Below are 24,795 nucleotides of genomic sequence, written 5' to 3'. Positions count from 1 at the left end.
AAATTACTAACAAATTAGTCGAATCATCCAATATTTTCCTCTCCGTTTGACCATCTCGATTTAAATTTGTTTACGCTTGGGGAAGTCACACTTGTTCTAAAAAATGAGAACAATTCTGTGTGCGAGGTAACGTAAATTTAGAAAAAGTTCTAAAAATAAACACTAAACCTTATTATTGCTGGCTCGATTTTCAAGATACTTTGTTCATTGCGCACATTATTTACAAGTTCGTGTATATAATGTGCGTGATTTTACTTCAATTAAATTTATAAGCTTTATCAAAGTTTTCAATACTACTGAATTGTTAATAAATAGCATTCATCAATTATACAAATAAATAAATTCATGACTATCAAGAAATTGGTCGAAGAATTGAATTTTTACTTAAAATCATGGAACTTTAATTCGTGAATTTTCCTGTTTTCTATTTTCGCGAATTAAGAAATAGATATATGTTTTTTTTAAAAATATACATATAATAATAATAACAAAAATAATAATATTAAATCTATTTTGAACTGGACTGAAATAAAGTACAGCTTACGTTTTTTGATATTTCTTTTCGAGAATATCAGTATAATGCATTCATTTGCAAATCATGGATAGCTACAAGGAATAAAAAAGTCAAGAATCACAATCGCCGAGTGGAAAATTTCAAAACAGATTAAATAAAGAGGTGGCAAATTAATTAAAGTTTTTAGAAAGATGTGAAAAAAAATAAAAAAACTTACACAACACGATAATTTCAAAATTCCATGTTCATGATCGAAAAAGAAAGAGAAAGAGAAATTACGATTTATTGTGAGGATTCAGAGTTGAAAAATTCACAACTGATATAAACGGCCGAAGAAAAAAATCTATAAAACAAACTAGCCGGCGAGTGTTTGAAATTTGGGAAACTTGTCTGAGAATGGAAAAAATGTTTAAATTACATGTTAGATCAGAACGAATAGAAAAGTAACGGGATTCTGGTGGAGTTTGCATGGTGTGCGCCATATACACACGAATTCAGTTACGCTCCGCAAAGTAGCAGCTGAAATAACGCTTCCGACACCGTACGCGACGTGTGTTTCATTTAATATATCGTATACATCGTACACAGTGTGAATCACGCCTTAAAAATGCGGGACGCGTGTCTCCCGAAGGAACATATGTGTGACAAAAAAAAAAAAATTGCAAGTAGCTGGAGCCCACTGAAAAAAAAAAAGAATAAAATTTAACAAGAAACGAAACTCAAGTCGTATAAACGAAAGAGGAAAAAAACTTGTCCCGTACAAAATAACGCGTGATTCAGCTGCCTATCCGTTGATACATCCGACTTACACATATGCTGTATGTTTTTAATAATGATAAAAAATAAATAAATTGGCGTTTTTACGTAAATCCTCGCTCAGTATATATATATTTATATGTATATATGTATACTAGGGTGCTTCGTTTGAGACGACTATCCTTTTTTTTCACTCCATAGACGAAATATCACTCTGAAGATATAAAAAAAAATTCCCACCGAAGCCTAGCTCTTAATTTTACTTTTAATTACTCGCTAAATGAATTAGAAATTTTCCCATTTAATTAACACGTAAAAATAATTTTTTTTTTGTCAATTATCTGTAGCATCGCGAGTTTTCATACTATTTAATTGACCATGGCTGAAAGTTTTAGAGTTTTATACAATGTACATGGAAGAATTGAAAGTTTTGAGTTGGATTCCCCGATGCCTCACTTCTTTTTTTTTTAATTGATTAATCAGAATAAATAGCTAGAATGGAAAAATCTTATCGAGAACATTAAAATCATTAAATGTTAACGTAAATTTAATATTACATTTGTAACAATTTGGGTATGAAAATTGTCAAATATGCGGATAAAATAGTGATATTTATAGTTTTTTCATGATTATTTAATTTTATATTGGAAACTATCAGTTCTACAGTTTCAGCTGATCATAAAATTCAATTAATCTATTAAATTCTCTACAAAAAAGATCCTTCACAATTTTGCTCTAAAGTTAGTAGTTAAGGAGAAAAATGAAAAAAACCATCATTTTTTAGCAAACATCAACTTTACAATTTTTTACTGGCTAGATACTTCGTACATTCTAAATTAGCTGTAGGAACTTTTAAAGAGGAAGGATGCCTCTAAAACTTCCGGCCATGGTCAATTAAATAGTATTAAAACTCGCGATGCTATAGATAATTGACAAAAGAAAAAAATTATTTTTACGTGTTAATTAAATGGGAAAATTTCAAATTCATTTAGCGAGTACATAAAGTTAAAATTAAGAGCTGGGCTTTGGTGGAAATTTTTTTTTTATATGTTTAAAGTGATATTTCGTCTATGGAATGAAAAAAAAAAAATAGTCGTCTTAAACGAAGCACCCTAAATTGTATACAGTAGACGGTTTATATAATATATTACGAATATCGTATGCGTATACCTTATTCGAGACCTTTGGAAACGAATAATTTACGCTTGGTTAATGTTTCATGTGCCTACTATGTGTTATGTATAAAACTATATGTGCGAACTCAAACCGCTAGAATAAGTCAGGAACTCTGCGGAGAAGGGAAGGAGACAACAGGAAGTCGTGTGTGTCACTCGATTAATTACATATGCGTCGGTAGCCGCGTTTAGCGAACAAAAACAACATTTTTTTTCTTTCTGTTTTCATTTTGTTCTGTTTCGTACGTCATGCTCGAGCTCTCGCAAGTAAATTTCCGTCATTAAAGCGCGAGATATTTTATACATGGTATTATAACCGTTGATGAGAGATCGAGAAAATAAATACAGAATTTTTATCAACTGATTATTTGACTAGATTTTTCACCGTATATAGTAAATTTGTTATATTTTTTTTTTTTTATTATTATAAGCTGGACGAATTGATTGAAGATAAAATAATCCACATTGAAAACTTGCGAATATTTTACTTCGATTAGTCGTTGAAGAAATACGAAAAAAAATTCTTCTACCGAGTCTATATTTGTTGCAATTCGACAATTGCAAAGGAAATGATTTTTTCTCTATTTATCGCTATAAAACGATCAAGTCTGTTGTTGAAAGAAAATATTATTCTCGTGATCTTTTGGCAGACTTTTGATAGCGAGAATTCGGTAAAATTTAACAATCTTACGGAGATTTGCCAATTGTCGAAAATGTGAATTCGGACTATTGCATAATTTGCCGTTAATTAGCCGTAAATTAGTCGCGCGACTTGTTTTTTTGTCGCACTCAATTTTCAAAAAAAAGCGGATGGCTTGTTAACTTTTTAAAAACTTAGCGCACCATCTACCAAAAAAACGCACAGCGAGCATCATGCGTAATTCTGATTTGGTTGATAATTTACCGTAAATAAGCCGCAAATCAGTCGTTGAACTTTGGTTTTTGTCGCACTCAATTTTTAAAAAAAAATCGGATGGCGTGCTAACTTTTCAAGAATTTAGCACGCCATCCATTCATTCGCAAGATTGAAAATACACTTCCCACACAAAATATTTACATTAAAATATCTTGGTTCTCTTCTGATTCCAATGGAATGGATGGATGAATGAATAATTTTTTAATGATTTCTATTTACCATTTTATTTATACGCCTTTGATTTATTTATTTGTTATTTTAATCTTGAGAGTGAATGGATGGATGAAAATGAGTTTTTTTTTTTAAAACAATTTATTTTTACATCTAATTTATTTATTCACTTGGTACGAGAACGAATGTGTCTTAAAGTTGGACGTCCTCATGATTTGTATTGAGACTGACGATTTTCTATGGAGAATACAAAAGTCAATAGTTCATCCAACGTAGCTGTGAATTGTGATAATAAAAAAAAAGTTAGCACGCCATCCGCTTTTTTTTAAAAAATTGAGTGCGACAAAAACCAAAGTTCAACGACTAATTTGCGGCTTATTTACGGCAAATTATCAACCTAATCAGAATTACCCGTGATGCTCGCTGCGCGTTTTTTTGGTGGATGGCGTGCTAAGTTCATGAAAAGTTAGCACGCCATCCGCTTTTTTTTTTTTAAATTGAGTGCGACAAAAAAATAAGTCGCGCGACTAATTTACGGCTAATTAACGGCAAATTATGCAATAGTCCGAATTCACATTTTCGATAATTGGCGAGCCAAGTTCATGTACGTGATTTGGGCGGACCAAGAATTTCACCTCGTAACCACTGGATTTTTTGATCTTGTCAATTATTGAATAAACTTTAATGCCTCTCGTGGCAATTAATCTATAAAAACGTGACTCCTCTCTGATTCTTGTTATACATGTATAATAATACCAAGTGCATAATCAGGCACAATGTCATTCAGTATAACTGCATACGGTTGAATCACGGGATGTGCGGTCTGTAACAATACTCATAAGGGATGTGAGTGATAGAGATATGATTGCGCGTTAGGAGATACACAGCCGCTGCACGAGATTGATAAAAGTGAGTGCGTGTGTACCTACGATATAAACAATTAAACATACATCTATCACACATTTTCACACATTAAAAACAATACATTGTTTTTATTTGTTTTGTTTCTGTGAAAAATTTAGAACATTTTCGAGTATATACGAAAATATTTCTAGCGAGATAAAAATTGGATCATTTAATCAAATCGTTATGAAATATTACAAAACTCGAGAATCTTGAAAAATTTCTACCGATTTACTTTACGCTATCCCATTTTCATCTTGGTCTAGAAATTTCAAGTCAAACCTCAATATGTCTACTTTTTGACGCAAAAATAAAATTAAGAGAAAAACGTATTTTTTTTCCAACTACTGAGATTCTGCCTTGAAATAAATTTCATGTTTTTGGAAGATTGGACTCTTTTATGTGAAAAACAAATTCGGTCATATTTCTATTGCGAGGACAGCAAGCGCTGGACATTCGGAAACGGTAAGGCGCAAAAGTTTAGAGATCGGACGGTCGTTATTTCATATCTAATAATAAGTGAAAAGTTTTATCTATGACTAGCCATTCACTCTACTATACAGCAGAAATTCATTTCGAAATACTTGCAAAAACTGGATGCTATCGGTATTAAGATTATTATAACTATATTGCGCCTACATATATATACAATTGAAGAGGAAAATTAAACAAGGCTGCAAATAACATTATTTTTTTTTTTTCAAAATAATTTTCTTCTTCGCAAATCATTAGCCCTGGCACACGCACAAATACTTTTAAATCAAAAATTTTTCCTGCTGTAAAAAATACCACTTTCAGCCTTTTTTAATTCTCATCTTCAATCGTCCAATCGGGCTAATCGATCGAGACAAGTTAATCGAATTAGTGGGAGATACCCGCATGTTGTACGCATAATTACGACGGTGCCGAGTATCCTAGTGGTATTAAGGTTATCGAACCGAGGAGGACCGCGATCCTCACCGGAAGTCGTCAGTTTAAATGGACTGGATTGAGTGGCGATGCGGGGCAGTGTGCGAACTTCCCGTGACCGACAGATAAGATTGTCATAAGAAGAGCAGAAGGGACAATGAGATAAGATATTAATTAGGGTATTTTTTGCGTTGATATATAAAGACGTAGGACATTATGTTTCGAAATGAATCACGAGTGGCTGTGTAATCGGACAGTTGAATTGTTGCGACGAATGATCAAGATGATAGAAAAAATAACAAAAAATAAAAAAAAAAAACATATCAGTAATAGAACGAAATTAATGCGATGATATCACATGATCAGATAAGAAAAAAAGGTTCTCAATCAATTAATGATAATTAGTTTATAAATTGAGGAAAATTGTAAATTCTTTGTAACAGAAATCGAGAAAATATAAGAAGGAAATAAAATTCGAGGAAAAATCAATCGAACCTCGGTACACCTGAGTTTGAATTTTTTTTTTTTTTTTTCTTCATACTCTGATGAAAAACGTAGACGAACGATGAAAAATTCGTGTAAGACGAATATTAACAATATGCCAAGTCTTCTGTTAACATGGACGAGACATTCGACGTTTACCGCGTAACATGTCGCGTTCTATTATCTACTTGACGGAGATTTAATCTTCTTCCCCCCCCCCCCCCCCCCCCCCAGATTAGTCACGCCTTAGGAGAGGCGTCACACGGCGACGACGCTGGACTACGAACGTCGGTTCAAAGAAAAAAGAAAAACTAACGAGAAGGAAAAATACATCTGACCAATCAGAATGCAAAGAATGCAATCAGAAAAAAATTCTGAGAAAATGTTCCGCTTCCGTTGGTATTTACTTTTTGCATTTATTTACCCCAGTTCCCCTTATTCTGCATTTTACTCGTGCGTACAGTGAACTGTATAAATTTATCTCCGTGCAATAGTTGAGTCATTATGATATCTGAACAGGAAAAATATACGTGAATAAATACAAAGGGTATCAAGGCTGGATGTTTTCATTAATCGTGCTTTTCACCGACCGGTTGAATCCAGAAACAAGGTGCCAGGACCAATAAATAACCAAGAAATAATAATCCGAAGTAATAACTCGAAAAAAAATATAACGAACGAGAAAAACAATCACACTAAAGTAACCCATGAAAAAATTAACACGCGTGAAATTTAATTTCATTTAATTATGTGTCAATTTTTTGACGCGCTGGAGTTATTTTTTTATCTTTTTAGAATTGTATTCGTTTTCGTACGGGTTTCATTTTGTTCAGGTTATTTTTAGATGGCTTGTCTTTGAGCGGGTTAATAACATCGGTCATCCGCAAACGCGAATATCAACCTACAATGACGGAAGAATTGACTTTTTCCAAACGATTTCGAACCGTTGATATTCGTGGGACCGAGCTTAATCTGCACCAGAGTTTATTTCATATTTGCTGCACCGTAAACCAGCCTTAAAACTCTGCACGATCAGCAACCCCATGCGAGGGGGCGACACGGTTATTGAGGGGCTTTACGGATAAAGGGTGCAGGAGCTTGTGCCTCGTGTATAAAAGAGTGACGCATTCACAGCCCGTTTTTATGTCGTAGTCGGAATCATTGAGAAGGAATAAAACAAACGCGAAAAAAAAATTATTCTTCTCTAAGAAACTCGAACATAAAATATACAAAATTTATCGCTAGTGTAAAACTGGGATGAAAATTTTATTCGTAGCCAGTTTTTTTTTTTTTGGATCCAAGTTATTTACATTCGTTGAGAAACCTGGTTACAGAAAAAGAAGACAGTTGATAAATTTTGTATCATATATTGCATAAAAAGGTAAATGAAAGAAAAAAAAAAAAAAAAACAGAGCAATAGAAAGCTTTCGTTTCGATTTTTGTATTGAAACTGCGATTTTAATGATCCTGGGGCTAAGTTTTCTCTGTCCCTTTACTCATCCAAGGACTCCAATTTTTCCTCATCCCTTGAATCTTTTTTTTCTGAATTTCGACAAGAAATAATAGAAAATTAAAGAAAATATCAACACTGTGATAATTGTAACAAAATTTGTCTGTTACAAAAAAGCAAGAAAAAAATAAACAGTTTTAATTCTATAACATGTTTTTTTTTTTTTTTTTTAACTCAATTCACAAATTTATAAAAATTTCCAGCCATGGAATTTATGTCAACGTATGTTCGCCAAGGATTATCATTGAAAAGAATTATGTATATATTTATTCTACTCTTTTACCCTGCAAAAAATTATATCCTCAACCCCTGTGCGGCTACATATTAAATATTCTCCGACCATATACTAAATGTTCCCGGTTTTTCACCCCTTGCGTATTACAATCGAGGTTCTACTGTACATCACTGCGCACATGGTGACCCACCCACATTATACCTTGCAAATGAGACTTGGGCTCGAAAGCTATGCGTTTCGCCCCTTCTGCAATACACGCAGCCGAGTCTCGTCGTCTGCAGGAATTGATGCGCCGTATATAATACAGTCGTTGAAATGCGAATACGCGTGTGTTTGTGTGCGTTAAACGTACGAGTGAAATAATCACGCAAAGATCTGCTAAAAGGGGGCTAAAAACTCCAGTCTCCTACAGGTTGAAAAAAAATGAAGAAGAAAGCTTCGAGTGAATTTAACCAAAAAAAAAAACCAGCCATTGCTCAATTATTTTTTCTTCATTCTTACTTCCTTCGTGATCGTTTATCGTAATGTACATAAATGTATGCGTTCGTGTAAACGTGTATGAATCAGACAATAAAAAGATATGTAATTCAAGAACAAAGCGAAACAGAATCCTAAGAGTTGATAAAAATATACGAAGGCAAGGATATACGAATAATAAGAATAATATAAACAATAATGACAAGATGAGAAATAATAATTCAGGTTACAGCTTGGGAATAAAAAAAATCAAGAAATTGTTTAGAGCATGCAGATACCTCGAGACATTACAAAGAAATTCTGCAGGACTGAAGTGAGCGCGAAATTCAACGCAGCAAGCGAAATTCTACATCGCATGTACGCAGTAAAATTCGTTGTTTCTTTCTTGCAATGCATATATATATACATACTTGATTTTATTTAATGCATTTATATACTTCACGGAAAGAAGAAAACAATTTACGAAATTCTCAATTCTGTTAACGTGCAAAATATTGTGCGCAGATTTTTACTAAAATGGTTCATTTTATTTAAAAAGCTATTTTTCATAAAATCAATCAAACAGATTTTATTTTTCTCAGTAGTTGATTCCATTACGACATTTGACATAGTGTTTAATAATCAATATTGATACAATGTTGTAAAATTGAATATAAAATAAAGTGTGGTAAAAATCGTAAAGAAACATATAAATTAAAATGTAAAAAATTGTAGAGTTGATTAAACGAATCTAGTAGACTTTTATCAATTTTAAAGCGATCTGAAATGAAGCATAAATGGTTTAGATCTTATTTATAATTGCAGAATTTTCTGTTTTTGTATTTCCAAAGAGATTTTTGCGGCCCACGAGCATGATAATTTGATAAATAAATAAAGATGATGAAATTTTTACTCATCTAATTGTAAGCTCAGCTGTCGGAAATCGTGTGAACATCAGCTCTCAAAAAATCTAGCAGACATTAACTTGGTACGCAAACTGCGCCAATGCATATTTCTAGAGTTGCAGTCTAAGGAGGTTATAGTCGTAGCAGAGAGTCAGGGGCCCGAAATGAGACCACAATTTTAACGGAGTGTCACTGTCATACCGGAAGTGGGTAATCAATTTAGAAGTTTGGTCACAAACAACATATAAATCCATATTAAACATAACGGAGGGCGTCGATCGTGTGTGTAAGATACACAAAGTAAACGGTGCCTCGAAATATATTTTTTTAACCAATCTGTTAAACAAATAATAAATTTATAAAATATATATTTTGAAGAAAATGAAAATTAGTTTTATCCGTTACTATTATTTCTCATTACGATCACTGTTACTATATTTTCTTGCAACTGTTGCGAAAATTTAATGCTTGGGCGACAATAAATTGATGTTAAAGTCTAGTTTAACTAAAAAAGTAGAGCGAACCGAGCAATTTATTATTAAGCAATTAATTCTCTGTACAAGCTTTTCACTTCACTGCAACACGTAATTTAGATAGATACCTGATCAGTGATAGTTCATCGATATCTAATATCTAGAAAAATTATTTAAATATAATATGCCATGTATATTAATTACGGGTATGTGAATAAATTTTTGTACCTATTTTATTTATACGATAGAAAATTTCAGAAAGCGAAGTACTATGAACATATAATTTATGATCAGCTTTGAAATTTTTTAATCATTCTTGCTCTTGCAACCGGGTGTCTAATTACGTTGATACGAGTTTCACTGCAGCTTGCTGGTCGAGTCGTCGGTTGAAAATGTATACGTGAAATTTTAGTAGATCAAGCGTGATATAAACTACAAGGAAAGTTAACGTTGTTTTTTTATTTTTTTAATCAAATGTGCTGACGCTTTAAAAATGAGCCGTCACAAAATTCATGTTCAATTTGTTTGTTTTTTAGTTTTATACGAATAGAAAAACTTTTGACTGGTTTCAAAAGAAATTTATTGCGTATACGCGTATTATGAAACGATCGCGATTTTTGTGGATGCCAAAATATTTCAACGCACATATTTCTATTTTACTTTTTTTTTTTTTTTTTTATTTCTTCTAACAATCAATTTTGGAACGGATATTGAGGTTTCAAGAAAAAAACTGTCAACGGTATTCAAATTTCTTGTAAAAAGAGATTGAGAAAAGCACAGAGTTTTTGTTACTATTTTCGAGTCATAAAGTTCGAAACATTTTTTTCTCACAAACGAACGATGCACGGCACGTTCCGATTACAACAATTTTTACTATTCGTTTAGAAAAGAAAAAAAAAAAAGTTTCCTCTGAGATACAAATCTATGTATGCATTAACGAATCAAAGAGAATTCTTTGAGAACCGGTGAGAGAAACTTTAACCTTGAGCAAAATTACTTGAAGCTCAAATTTACACTCCAAGTAACATATGATTTTTATGACTATCAAGATAACGGCGATTAAAATTTCAATTAAAACAAAAGTAAATAAATAAAATGAATAATCTGGCAACGAATATGATCTCACCTGGTGTATATAATGAATTCTATACATGTTTGATACGTGAAGAGTATCGTATATTGTTTAAAGCCAAAAGCACGGTGCAGGATTCTCAAGGGTTGTGTTTATTTTTGTACCATCATCATAACTCGTTATACGTACCCGAGCAATATGGTCTTTGCACGAGCTGCGTGAAAAAATTTTACACGCACATGTGTTAAGGGAAAAAACAATCAGAAATAATTATGAGGTACCTTTTTTGCATTTTTTGATTAAACAGTAATTGAAACAATAACAACAGATTGAAAACTATGAAAATGTGACGTCATTAACATTGCTAAGAAATTTTTGTATAACATATTATGCGAATTCAGTGAAATTCAATTCGAGTTTTAACTTTTTTCATTGTTTCCAAATATTGATTCAATTCTTTTAAATTCCTCAGGCAAAAGAATCAGTTCAATTCTATTATTATTACACATGAGCTCGAATTTTCATCAATAATATTGAGAAAAACGAAAACAAGAAAAAACAATTAACTGTGCTCCACGGTTTAACAAAAATTAATCTGCCACCTCTTAGTTTTTGAATTGTTATACTTGAGGTAGAAAAAAAATAATTATTTTTCCATCGGCTAAATTTAAGTCACCAGATTAATAACTTGATAAGTTAATATAATCAGCCACTTTTTTCCCGTTTGTCATTTGAAATAAATAATAAATAAGTCAATTTCTCAACAAACTTCGCGACTTTTTATTCTTCTCTTTCTTCTGCATGTTTTCCGCAGTTCGGCATATAGTAAACGACCTTGGACCAGGTCCAGAAGGAAAATATATATACATACGACATTATACGAGGTACGTAAAATATCAAACCGGCATGTTGACACACATAGATACGTATGTGTGTAGTTACATACATTTCGAAAGATCTTCCTTCAATCTGTAACCCGTTCCGTTTCACCGCAGCTCAACTTGACCTCATTTTCCGTCTTTTATCTCTTCAGATACATACTTAACTTTCAAGTTGCGGAAAATTCATCTTCCCGAATTCCTCGTCGAGTATCGATGGTGAGTAAAATTTGTTTGTTACTTTCTCTCTTCCTTCTTTCCTCTTTATCTCTTTCATTTGTATACCGTACACGCACATCCACGATTAACTCTACGTGGCAAAGATACTTGACCGAAAATTGATCAATGAATAAAACAACATGTGTGAACACCTAATTTATACGATGATCGAACCGCGCTTAAGTTAAGGATTATACGAATAGAATATCAGATATTCCCGATCGAATAATTTGAGCATCTTGATTGTAGCGAAAAATATTTTTTTAGCCTAATGAAAATCGATTTTAATTCTACATCAAATGTTCCATTAATTGATAGACAAATATTTATTAGGTTTAAGAAGTTCAATTCAAGTATGTTATCAAAAATTCAACTGTATAACAATTCAATGTTCCGATTTAAATAAATTTATAGATTTAATCACGTACAAATTTAAATGAAACAAACCACAGTTCGAAACTATTCAACTGAATAGCAATTCTTAGCTATATCCAGGGGATTCTAACGCGTTTGTTTCGCAATAATTCCTTTCGATTATTACGAACTGGGTTGCAAAATAAAGCTAATATGAAAAAAAAAATGGTCTACAAGAAGGTAAAATTCTATGTATACGTAAAATACAAAAGTTGTGCAAGGTATTTACGGCTGCATACCATAATAAACACATGTATATGTATGCTAGCAACTTAAACGAATTGCATAACGATGCTAGTTGCGTTATTATAAGCCGCAGTTGTGGTCAACTATTTTCTATCACACCGTGTTTCAGATGTAATATTCGCAATCGGTATTACAAAGCTATGATTAGAGGAAGTTTTTTGAATGAAATGTTTAGTATGCCTGTTCAACGATGGTGTATGAACCAAAAGTATTTTGTTTGTTGATTTAATTCGATTCAATATGCATGAAGGATATATAAATTCCCTTCATCGATTGGACGGATGTTAAATTATTATTCAGGAATAGATTATAAGTAATTGAATCATCATGTTTTACGGGATTAAATTATTATATTCCATTCAATCTATATTAAATTAAAATAGATCAAAGAAAGATCGTCGCGGATTTTCCTGATTCACGCATAGATAAACAATGACAAAACATTATAATAATCAATAAGGAAAAAAAAAAAATGAAATGTGATAGACTGTTAATCACTTCTATGAGAAGTAACCGTTGTCTTTAAATTAGGAACATCGTTATGGAATTCGTGGAATGATATCGACATTCAACGGTTTATCTACAAACCATTTGAAGAAAGTATTTTCGATAAAGACTCGTCGAACCTTATCTCAAATTTGAAGCGAAGAATAATTTGCTGTATAGTTGAATTAATACTGCAACGAATTTTTTCACGCAGGGTAAAAAGTATTAAGTAGTGTTTAAAAGGCGGAAGATTATTTCAATAATTAAAAAAAGCGTCCATGCACACTTGGAGGCAATTCCAGTGGATTAAATACGTTACAGTAATGTTGATAAACTGATATATCTAGATGCATTCAAAAATATTTTTCAAGTAATTCAGCATTTACGATAAGAGTGCGAGAAAAATATTCTTTGAACTCCTGAGTAATTAATCTCTTTTTGGCTCATCGCAAAATTTCTATCTCAATTACGTCAAATTATTACACGGTACGTCGATATTATATTTATGACCACACTAATCAAGAAATTAGCGAATATTTATTCATCATTAAAACTGTCTCATTAGTTTGACATTTTACATGCTGAATAGTCCGATAAGTAATTCCAAACATTCTTTCATACTGAAAAATTAGGTTTTGAATCCGACGAATTTTAAATGATAAAAAAGGCCAATTATTGTATAATAATCTCAGAGCGATCGCGTTGTTTTAATATATATATATATATACATATGTATTATTTCGAAATGAGATAAACAGGCATAAGTCGTACAATTTTAATTAATTCCAATGCAATTTGTTGGTGTATGAATTCTTCGCAGATTAACATAAATATACTGGACACATGACAATATTAAAAAAATACATCAGCTGATTTGTACAGAACTTATTCACGCACAAAATTTGTCATTATTGTATCGCAAAGAATACGCCTTTAACCCAAATAAAACGTAACATAATTAGTTATTAATTAAGGTCATGGAGAGGAAGCGAAATTTGATATAAATTGTGACTCCTATGCACAAAATTGGGAAAAATAATACGAAATGATCTTCAAAACTCTTGTAAATTTTCTAAACGATCGATCTCGCACTAATTTGCAAGCTTTTCAATTACACAAGGACGGCTTTTTGGAATAAAAAATTCCGATCATAAATCGGAACTATTTTCAATAAACGTAGTAAAGTATCCTCTCTTATTTTACTCTTTCACCACTAAGCATTGAATATTTCATTTGAATGTACGATTTTGAATTACTTTTATTCATCACTTTGAGGATCAATAAAATTCGTCTCGATCTGCAACTTGAGGATCACTTTTTGAATCTTGATTTCAGCGCGGATTTGTTTTATTCGACAATTTAATGGACTGCGCGATGTTTCATACATCCTACATCGGATTGATTGATCAATTGGCTTTGCTGCACTTCAGAGTCACGACAGGAACGAAACAAAAGAGAAAGAAACAGAATAACGACCTCGAATCTCGTCGAAGTGACGCAGAGGAAAAGTGAGCTCGGTGAATATTCTGAGCGAAGGTCAGAACCGCCTCCTTCTTTTCCATCTTACTCGCGATGTCGTTTAATTGAAGATCAGAAGCTGAGCACGAGGAAGAGAGACCAGAAGAAGAAAGAATAAAAACGGTATATACCTTGTGTCAACCTCATCGTCGTTATTTTTTTCTCATACGCCGCAGTCTGTTTTTTTAATCGTGGAACATTGCAACAATAATCTTTTATCATTGTGTTTCCTTCCACACTCTCGCAGTTAAAGTGCAATGCGCTCAATCGCTTGCAACAACATAAATTAATTATCTCTGAATTGTCTGTTGCGCAATTGCAATATATATATATATGTATAATGTATATATACCACTTTCGCAATGTGCTGGGTAAAAATGAAACAAAATTTACAAAACAAAGAGTGAATCGATAATTCTTTGCAAACAAAAGCAAAACCGGATTAACTACAATCGGTTTCTAGACAATATATTAGGTATACGTAATGAACTAATAACGCAGAAGAAGTTGAAAATGACTTGCGTTGATACGAACTATTCAGTGATAAATCTAATATCTCTACTGTAATCTTCTGATGTTTACACTTCACGTAACGTAATAATGATCGCAGTCTGTACGTTGGATGGTATGTTGACAAATATATTTCTTTCAAATCGTGGTTGTGCAATTAAGTTTACGGTGAAAATGAGCAATTGTCGTCGTTTGTCCAATTTTAGCGTTTTTCAGAATTGAAATAAATATATGAAGAACAATAAATTATACGGTAATTTAATTTCTCTAATATGATGGATAATTACGAAGTTGAAGTTAGTAGCAAAATTTTATATTACAATTTCAAGCGACTCTGTTGTGAAATCGTGACACAGTGACGTTTCTAAAATATGCTTTGGGTTATTACAGTTCATTGAATTTCAAAAGATCCTAAAATTTTGAAATAACAATTTTTCTATGAATACACGGAGAGAAAAAAATCATTGAAATAACTATATTTGTGGTCACGGGCGACGAAGTAAATATCTACACATTTGTGTCAATTCTAGATTTATTAGTCCAACAAAATTTGGTTGAAATCAACTAAACGTGTTGGTATGGTTACAAAATAATGTTATTAGCTTCAACCTCGACCATAAATTGAAATATTTTGTTGAAACTCGTCGGTTCCAAGTTGGTTTCAAAATCAAATAGGTCATCGAAGGTTTGAACGAAATTTGACTTCCTGTACTTTCTCTCATCGTTTCTGACATTCTGAGCATTTTTGGGCCACATCAGCACCGGGTTACCCTAATGAAAATTTCTAGTACTACTACTACTACGAATTTTTCCAAAAATTGGAACATTTCGTGTCATTTCGTACAAAATTGTAAGCATGCATAGTTTTTCACGAATAATTGTTGACTTTCTTTAAAAATCGTAGTATCTTGTAGACTTTCAGTGAAAAAATACAAATTTTCATGATAATTTAGGCGTATTTACAATTTTTCGTACAAATTCATGCGATGCGATCCAATTTCCCTGAAAATTCGTAAAAAATCGTAGAAATCATTCTCCCCAGAATAGCGTTTCCTCGCGTCATTGCGACGCGAGAGGTAGACTCAACTTGTCAGAACAGTGCGAACCACCTGCGGCTTCCAGCCAGTGGTTCAACCGCGTCGTGCGTAACAACGACCTTCGTCTCACCGCATAGAAAGAGAAAGAATGACGGAGATCGAGAGAAGCGAGTCAGTCACGTGACAATAATGATACTTAAAACACGGCGATCGTCATCTCTCAAAGCGTTCGGGCGGGATGAAAACAAAAAACGGCTGCATTCCGCACGCTTCGCGCGGTGTTCCAGGCCCTCGAACGAGGGCACAAAGAACCGACGAGGGGGCAACGCACCGCGTCACAATCTGGTACCAGAAACTAGATTCCACAACCACTGTCGGGGGACGAGAGAGGGATGGGGAGAGAAAGAGAGGCGATTATACGTTGCAATCTCTCTTTCTCTTTCCCTCTCTGCCACAGCGGCAGTTGTAACGGTTCATTAATACCGCAGGCCGAAGCTGGGATGCCAGCAACGAAGATCAGAACGAGGACACTTGGATAAACACTTACATTATTTGTTGAGGGGTAAATCCGATCCAAGGGCTCCCGGTTTCCCTGCTTTGCACTAGATCTTGAAATCGGTGACGTTCGACTCACTGCGGTAGCTCAGAATGCAATCGGCGGATCTGATCGCTCACCAAAAAACACTCACGCACTGCACTACAAAGCTCACTTTCGGTTATTTCCACTTTTTCACTGTTTATCGACTATCGCTGATATATCCCGCACCAATCTTTGTGCTGAGGAGGATCTAGCCGCACTGAATCGAAACAAATTCTCGAGCGTCCCTCGGCCAGAGCGAATAGTTTCACACGTATCCGCTGGTGGCGCTGGCGATGTAACTTTTTCCGTCTGGCGGCTCTCTCAGAGAACTTCAAACGAACTTCGATGCCAGTTATCGCGTGTAGATCGAACCTCTCGAGGCAAGGTAAGGATAGGCATCTGTTGTACCGACGCTACGAATGTTCGCCGTGGTTGTGGAATTAGATTCGTCTGATTTAATTGCAAAACTTATAATTGTTAAAGACTTTCTTCTAACGTAATGCTTATTCATTTTAATTGTAATTTGATAATTATACTGGTTTTTCGATTTACTTTTTGCTATGCGATTCACATTCTACTCTGCTTCCACTACCACTATTTTTCGACTTAATCGATAGAAACACCAGAATATTCAATTTTTGAAGACGCGAACATCAATTTTTTAGCATCTTTACAAGATGTAGAAAGTCAAAGTATAGAATAGTAAAAATGTAGAAAGTTGACGTACCGAAAAAAAAAATTGCATCTCCAGAATTCTGCTATTCTATATTTTGGCTTTATATACTTGGTGTTTCTTACAGTTCAATTTTAATATAATTCAAATTTGTGCATGATAAAAGGTGGACAAAATAAGTTTTTGCATTCTTGAAAATTCGTTATTCTTACCATCTACATATTTGACGATCTTTTTACGTTTTCACTCTCGTCCTTTCTCTCGTACTTTCAGAACAAAAATCAGTGACTAGTCAATAATATTAATAAATTACAGTAAAGCCACGTTATTAGTGTAAAATAAAACCACAGTAGATCTTAATTTTCAGTTTTCTTTTTTCTCTCTTCAAGTATTTCACTTCGTTACCTTTCTCTGATAACTGATTCCCGATCACACTGTTTTCACAGGTTAAGAATTTCTGTTAAATTCAGTGCATGACTCAAATCAGATATCACTTTCCTTATTTCTTTATTTTGCCAGCATTATTCAAGTGCAATTGGAATGGGTCGAAACTTTGCGCCTGACTGCACGGAATTTGCAGCTCTAACGTGTATCTGTAGTTGCGATATCAGGCGCTCAAGGTTACGTTATTCAAGCTTTCCAGGAGCGATGGCGCCACAGAATGGATCAAAGCATGCTGTGACCTTACGGGCAGCTTGCACACTATTTTTACCACTCCGTGGCGGTAGTGAGTACGAATTCAAAAAAAAAAAAAAATATTCACGGTATCATTTTCTAACGCAATGAGCCCGATTTTACTAATTTATTTTCTTTTTCAACTGATAATTTAAAAAGAATACATCCATACTGAATTTTAAATTGTTTTTAGATTATATAGTCTCAAAAATTGTGAGATTTAAAGATCGTTCTTTTAAATTTGAAGATCAGATATCAGAATACCGAACAATACGCGTCACAATGGCTTTAACATGTCTGTAGAATTTCCGTTCCCAATACAGAGATTTTATCGTTCAACTCGATGTCATTGTTAGTCAAAAGAATAATATTTAAGACTGACTATTTTAAAATGATTTGAGATTTCACGTGCATGCGGGGGGGGGGGGGGGGGGGATAAATTTGTGAAATCAGTTTATACTATTACAAATCGATTCGGACATACCTCATATACTGACATAGGGTTGTTCTTATTTAGAGTGATGCCTAATTTTTTGCGAGCTGCTCTCCAAATCAACCTTAAATAATTCAAAAACAATTGCCTAATTTTTTCAGATTTTTATCTCAACTCTAAAATCTCCCGCCATCAGGGTGCGTTTCTCCATTTAAAGTACACGTGTTTCAGACACATTGTCAGTACAAATATATTTCATTGTAAGAGTAATAATGTTCAAAAACATCTGAAGCAGCGAGGTTGTAGTGGACATTAGTGCTACTATCTGAAAAAAGTACACATCATCATACCATACAATCTCAACGAATTGGACACATTCGAAATCTGAGTTTATTCTATTTGGATTAAGTGCAAATTCGTCTAGATTACCGGGTATGATGGTGTGAATTTTTTCTGAAATAGTACCACTAATGCCCGCTAAAATCTCGCAGTTACACATTTTTTTGAACATTATTACTCTTACAGTAAAATATATACTAACAATGTATCCGAAACACGCGTATTTCAAGTAGGGAAATCCTTCCTCTTGTAGACACGAGTTAGAGTTGAGCTAAAATTCTGAAAAACTTTGAGAATTGTTTTTGAATTATTTAAAGTTGATTGGGGGGGGGGAGGGGCGGTCTAGAGAAAAATCCTCACCACCTCAACAAGGACCAACCCTGTTACAAAATACATCGATCCCTGCAGTAAAAAACATGAAATAAACTTCCAAGACTTACGATTGAGCAGCATATTGCAACAAGCCGTTGGCATTAACCCCTGCGACGAATTTCATCAAACTCACAAATGTATAATTCATATAACCGTTTTTATGTCGTATACGTATGTATATATGTATATCGAATATGCAACTACATACGTATACAGAGGAAATTTTCTCATGCGCTTTCGCGTGCGCATGAAACGAGCTGCGAAGCTTTCTCCCTTTCTCTCTCTCTCTCTCTCTCTCTCTCTCTTTCTCTCTCTCCCCGAGATAAACAGCCGGGCAGTAATTGCGAGCGAGGAACGATACCATATTTCATACGCAGTATAAGCCATAACTTAGGAGGCAATTACCGTGAGTACGTCATTTATCATCCGGTTCCCCGCCGAACCCCCTTGGAAACCGCGCCGGGCGACGCTCGGGGTTTGAGTTGGGGGTGATTGCGAGGGGTGGCAGAACAACCGGTCTACGGAAACGGGGGCGGAAAAGTAGCCGACAACAAGGCGCTGTTCGATCATAAGCCGTGAATAAAGTTGGCGTTCTTATGAATGTAAATACTAAACTGTTTCGGATTGGATATTATAAGTATTTTTATTTATCTTTTTTTTTTCCCTTCTGCTGGAACGTGAACCAAATCTCAGCTTCTGCTGAAATAGGATGTTCAAGAGGCGCTTCACGCCGCGTGGCTCATTAGCGTTTTGATAAACACGACATAAAAATACAATAAAAATTTTACATAACGATTGTGTAGCACGAGGTTTGACAGTTGTGTTAGGTTTATTTGAATATGCGTAATATCAAATTCTATTTTGCTAATATCTGGTTTCTGGTTTCTCCAACGAAAAAATGGTATTGTCGTTTGTGAAAATTATTCAATAATCTACGCGATCATTCATTCATATTACTTCGTAAATTGCTGCAAAGGGATTGGAATTATTATATTTCTTTTTTTTTTTTTTTTGCATATTAATCATTGAATTGAAAAAAAATACATGACGTGAGGCACCTGTTTGAGAATTGGTTTCAAGAAAAAAAAAAAAAAAAAAACTAACGCGTAGATCTTATTGCATAAAAGATAACAAAATATTGTCCTCATCTGAAACAGGCTAATAAATACCCGCGAAATCTCTTGTGAAATTCATCAAACTACGGCGTACAATTTATTACTGTTATTTCGATCAAATTAGATTTAGAATAAAACCGATTCCTGATTAACGGGGCTCAAGTTCGTGTAGTACTCCTACCTTTACCGACAGAGCAAACTCACCCTTATCCCTTATGTTATCAAATGCGGGAAATGTGGAAATAGTAACACGTGTCAAAGAACCACACATTCATTTGACGATTTTCAGGATACGAGTAACTTACCTGAATAAAGCAAGAAAGAGGAAGAACTTACTCGGTCGGTAAGGGTAGAGGTACCTCATGACCTTAATTACTTACACAATTAGGAACTTGGAGAGCGTCTCTGGATTAGATACGTAAGTATGATATGAAAAGTAATTTCTCAATTTTCTTCAATTTTTTCTATTCACAGACGTCGAGAGAGGGGGAATCAGTGTTGCAGGGGGCGCAAAGCAGCAAGGATCAATTGCAAAGCCGGCAACAAGGATCCAGCGATGAAACAAGCCGCCCCGCAGCTGACAATGGAGTGCCCGTAGCTAATATCTGCACAACGAGCCACCCGATCCCCGGATCTGTAGATCCGGTAATGCGCTTTGAATTATGTTACCAGAGAAAATGCCAACGCCGCAAACTTTCCCTCCGGAATTCTAAGGGATTAGCTACGGGTCGTATTAATAAAAAAAGAGGGGACCGATTAACCTGTTCAGTTCTGCTGTAGCTATGCTTCTCGGTTTTGTATCATAGGTTTTTCAATTTTTACCAGCTTTTACACTTTATTTATTTAATAGTATTTAAAGGAACGATAAACTTAAATTAGGCTGGTTGAAGATTAATAATGTTATTGTTTGATCACGTTATGGAATATTCAGTTCGTGTTAATTGAAGCACGCGACACCGTTTACTTATGCTCGTCGATATACGAGAGTGAATTTTAGTAAACTAAACGAAATATTCAACTATCGGAAAATTCTGTATCACCGAAATCTGTATCTGCATCTTTTGCCCCTTAATCCACTATCGTTATCAACAATACCTCTGCTCTTTCTTTGAATTTCTTAAAATATATTCTAACAAAAAACCCATCAATTTCGAAGGATCGTAAAATTTTCCGCAGTTCTGCACTAGGTATTACATCAACATCATTATAACCAATTGAGCGTTTACACACAAAGCAATAAAAGTAAATTGAGAGGGTGAAGAAGAACTCGTTCCAATTTTTTCTTCCAGCAAAACTTTAAAACTGGAAATGCAATTTATCGGTCGAAGCTGAATTGGAACGGTTCGAAGGGGGCGTGAAAGACTCTGGCGGTTAGAATGTTACTTAGATATCAGGGGGCGCGGTTGAGCGAGGGGCAAGTGTCCCCGAGGGTAGGTAGACTCACGGGTCTCTCGATCTTTTTTGATCATCTCTGTTTCGCACCCAATTCGCGTTTTGCGACCTTATACATGCGTTTGTATATCGTATTATACGTGGACATGTGTGTGTGTGTGTGCGTGTACGTGCCAGTATGCTATCTAATCCTGATATAAAGTTTCAGAAGTTTTCAAGAATAAAAATGGGAAACTCGATCACGCCACGTGAAATGGATCCCCCAACACGATCCTCTTACGATTACCTCTAAAATGGAAAGCTTTCAAAAACCGTATCCATCAAACTGACGAGTTTCGAACAGCTAGAAGAAGCAGCTACTGCAGGGTAATAACTCTGCCGGTACTGAGTTATTATCATTACTATGATTATAATAATACTATTTTTGTATCTACACTGAACCAACAAAAAAAAAGAAATTTCAACATTTGTCGATCATCATTGACGTCAAATTTCTCCAAAAAAAAGATAGCGAGCAGAAATTTTTCAAATAATATGCAGTATCAAAGATTAATAAACTTTTATAATTCGTCTCAACCTACGATTATTTATTCTATGAATGTCAGTCATATAATTTTCAAAAATATTCCATTCTTCTAAATCCTGTAGATTGAAAATCTGCAATGATTCGTCGATAATTTTAAGGTGGTTGGGGTGCCTCTAATTATGACGAGAAGTCAAAATTAGCAATATTTCACATGCATATTTTCATAGAATACCTACTTGATTTTTTGAATTGAGTTTCAACAACCAAATACGGTCGAATTTTTTTTTAAAACTTTTTACAACTCGTTCTCTTAAATATCTGAAGTGAATTTATAACATTAGAAAAATTCACATATTATATATTGTCTAAAATGACGATCATTTCGAGCATTTTCCTAACACAGGAAAGTCATTTCTTACCTTTTCGTCTCAACTGGTTTTGAAATGTTTATTCCGTAACGAATTATATCATTTCAAATATCGAGGCTTGCATGCTTATCCAAGGGTGTGAATTTGGTGATACAAATTTACTTCAAAATAACAAAGATTCATTCAAAGACGTACAATTAGCAACAAGTTGACTTCAATTTCATTGCGCAAACCATGATTTAAAAAAGAAAATGATATTTCTAATAATTTAATTTTTGATACATCCCTGTAATTACGAACAAATGGCAAAGAGAGAAGAAATTACACGTTTCGTCGAAATCAACGACGGCCTTGAAAGAAAGGAATTAGTTTTGTACGAAGTGGAGGTTAATATGAAGATAAGGAGATACGAAGAGAGAGAGAGAGAGACGGCGTCGTGGCGGTTTTCTACCTCATCGTAACGAAGTGTGCCTAATGCGTTTTTGCGACCGCAAGGGGATCGCGATCGTCACGGTGAATTTTCAAACCACTCGAGAGGACATACAGTTTCATATACAGTATTTCAGAAGAGATGTCTCCGAGCACTCTGCGAGTCCCAAGTCGAATCGTCTTACGTGCAATGCGGCATCGATGATTCTCCTTTCCGCCACCCTCCGGTGATACCTTGAGCCGTTACGCGGGTGCTCGCCGAAGGCATTGCCGAAGTACCACCACCCCGCAAAGTGCTTCTAGCTGACGGCTTATCAATTCTATTCCACGCCACTACCAATTTACCGATTGACCCGCGCCTCCGAACCAAGCTCAATTCTTACATCTGTACTTCTGCAATCGCAACAATGTTCCCTAGAATTATTGCCAGTCTGAGTTTCTTAATTTTTCCTGTCTTTTTTACACTTCACATGAATCTTGAGTGATCTTAAAAAGAAACTATTTTCAACCCATTTTGTTGTTTTTTAAAGTCCTTCGTAATATATCCAAAAACATTGCACAGGTATTTTCCTGTACGTGTTAATTCGGTCGTTTAAGGGGTTGAAACTGCCCTAAGCTTGTTGCTTCGAAAGAAGGGATGCAACTTCTGGGGGTAAGAATACTGTGCATATTGATTGAGACTGTTGAATACAATTCATTCGATTTTACCGAAATATCTTGAGTTATTATCGAGATATCCTGGAAAATTGAATTTTGGAGTGTGAACTGTCAGGTTGGTTTTTACCCTTCACTTTCATCGGAGGATCTTTGGTAGAGGATCAAACATTCGTTTGACCTTAAGACAGAACTCTCAATTATCTCATTATCAGAGAAACGTGAACGAATTCGATCTGAAAAAAATAATGTTTGGGATTGGCATACGTTATTTATTATCTTGCTACGGTGGTAAGCGGAAAAAAAGAAAGCTAAAATAGCTGCGAATCATCTTACGATTATACGGTAGGTATTGTCTCAAAAATTCATATCGTAGTTGAGTCAGCGTAAAAATACGTTATCAAAAAATCCAGATATTCTTCAATTTCAATGAGCTTAGCAATATTCTCTGTCTAATTTGTTAATTTAATAATAATCAAGTTATTCCAGTTGAATTTCGTCGGTTTCGAATTGGTTAATTATTTCCCCTCATTGGATTATATCATGTGGAATAAATTAAACTTGATTCACATCAGTCGCAGTTCTTGCACCGTTGTTTTGTTATTATCATTCCTTATTTTGTACGCACCTTGAAAATCGATAACTGTCGCAAGCCGTATCGATTTGTGTAATTTCCGGAATTTGCGAGAAGGTGAAGACATTTTCCATTGCTTGGATAACAGGATAAAAGACATCAATCTCTTCGTTGCCCGATGACAACGAAGAAAGGGATGTTCGCTTTTGAACCGCGGTGACGTGCAGCTGATGAGAAAGAGAAAAAGAAAAGAAAAGGCGGCGAGAGTGAGAGGGTAGGGGGGTGAACGTAATTTTGAACGTCACGTCGAAGTGTACATGATGGGGAATTCACGTAGGAATAACCGCGACCACGTGCGGGTATGTATAGGTATATGTATGCGGGAGCTTTTATCAATCATCTGAGAGATTGAGTTAGGACGTAGTTATATGAGAGGAACTCGTAAAGTGGAATAGGATTTCGCTGCAGGGTGCTTGCGGCTGAGTGAGTCAAGCTTCTCCTGTGGCAGGCGGCGAGCGCGAGTACGAGCTTTCGAGCTTCCGAGCTGCCAGCTTTTGCCATGAAAAATTAAAGGATTTTGATCAAAGGATTTCGCTCCTACGTCGGCTGTCAGTTCCAGTTCCCGTCATTACGCCCGTAGATAATCCGCAAACGCGTTCCTGACGGCAACACGTGGACGTGTGTTGTACGAAATTCACCCCTACCTCCGAGCGCACTTTCACCTCGGCTTTTACCAATCGCGATCCGATTTTAAAACCGGGATTCAATCTCTAGTCAGTACTCACTCAACGTTTCAACTCCATTTCATTACTTTCTTTTCACCAGGATTATAGCGATGCTTCCGATAAAGATTTGGTCCAAATTTGGAGAATGAGAGAC

General features: G+C 34.8%; 1 protein-coding gene across 3 annotated transcripts in view; it reads right to left on the bottom strand.

The window, feature by feature from the left end:
- The window catches only part of LOC124181640 (protein draper), a 42,373-nt gene extending 25,765 nt beyond the window's left edge, over positions 1-16,608 (bottom strand). For all 3 annotated transcript variants that reach the window (XM_046568379.1, XM_046568380.1, XM_046568381.1), the window contains exon 1: positions 16,334-16,608. The gene's annotated coding sequence lies outside the window, so the exon portion shown is untranslated. The remainder of the gene's footprint in view (positions 1-16,333) is intronic.
- Positions 16,609-24,795: the final 8,187 nt, after the last annotated feature.

The sequence above is a fragment of the Neodiprion fabricii genome, chromosome 4 (assembly GCF_021155785.1).
Source record: "Neodiprion fabricii isolate iyNeoFabr1 chromosome 4, iyNeoFabr1.1, whole genome shotgun sequence".
In the NCBI taxonomy this organism is placed as follows: Eukaryota; Metazoa; Arthropoda; class Insecta; order Hymenoptera; family Diprionidae; genus Neodiprion; species Neodiprion fabricii.
This window is presented reverse-complemented; position numbering and strand designations above follow the sequence as displayed.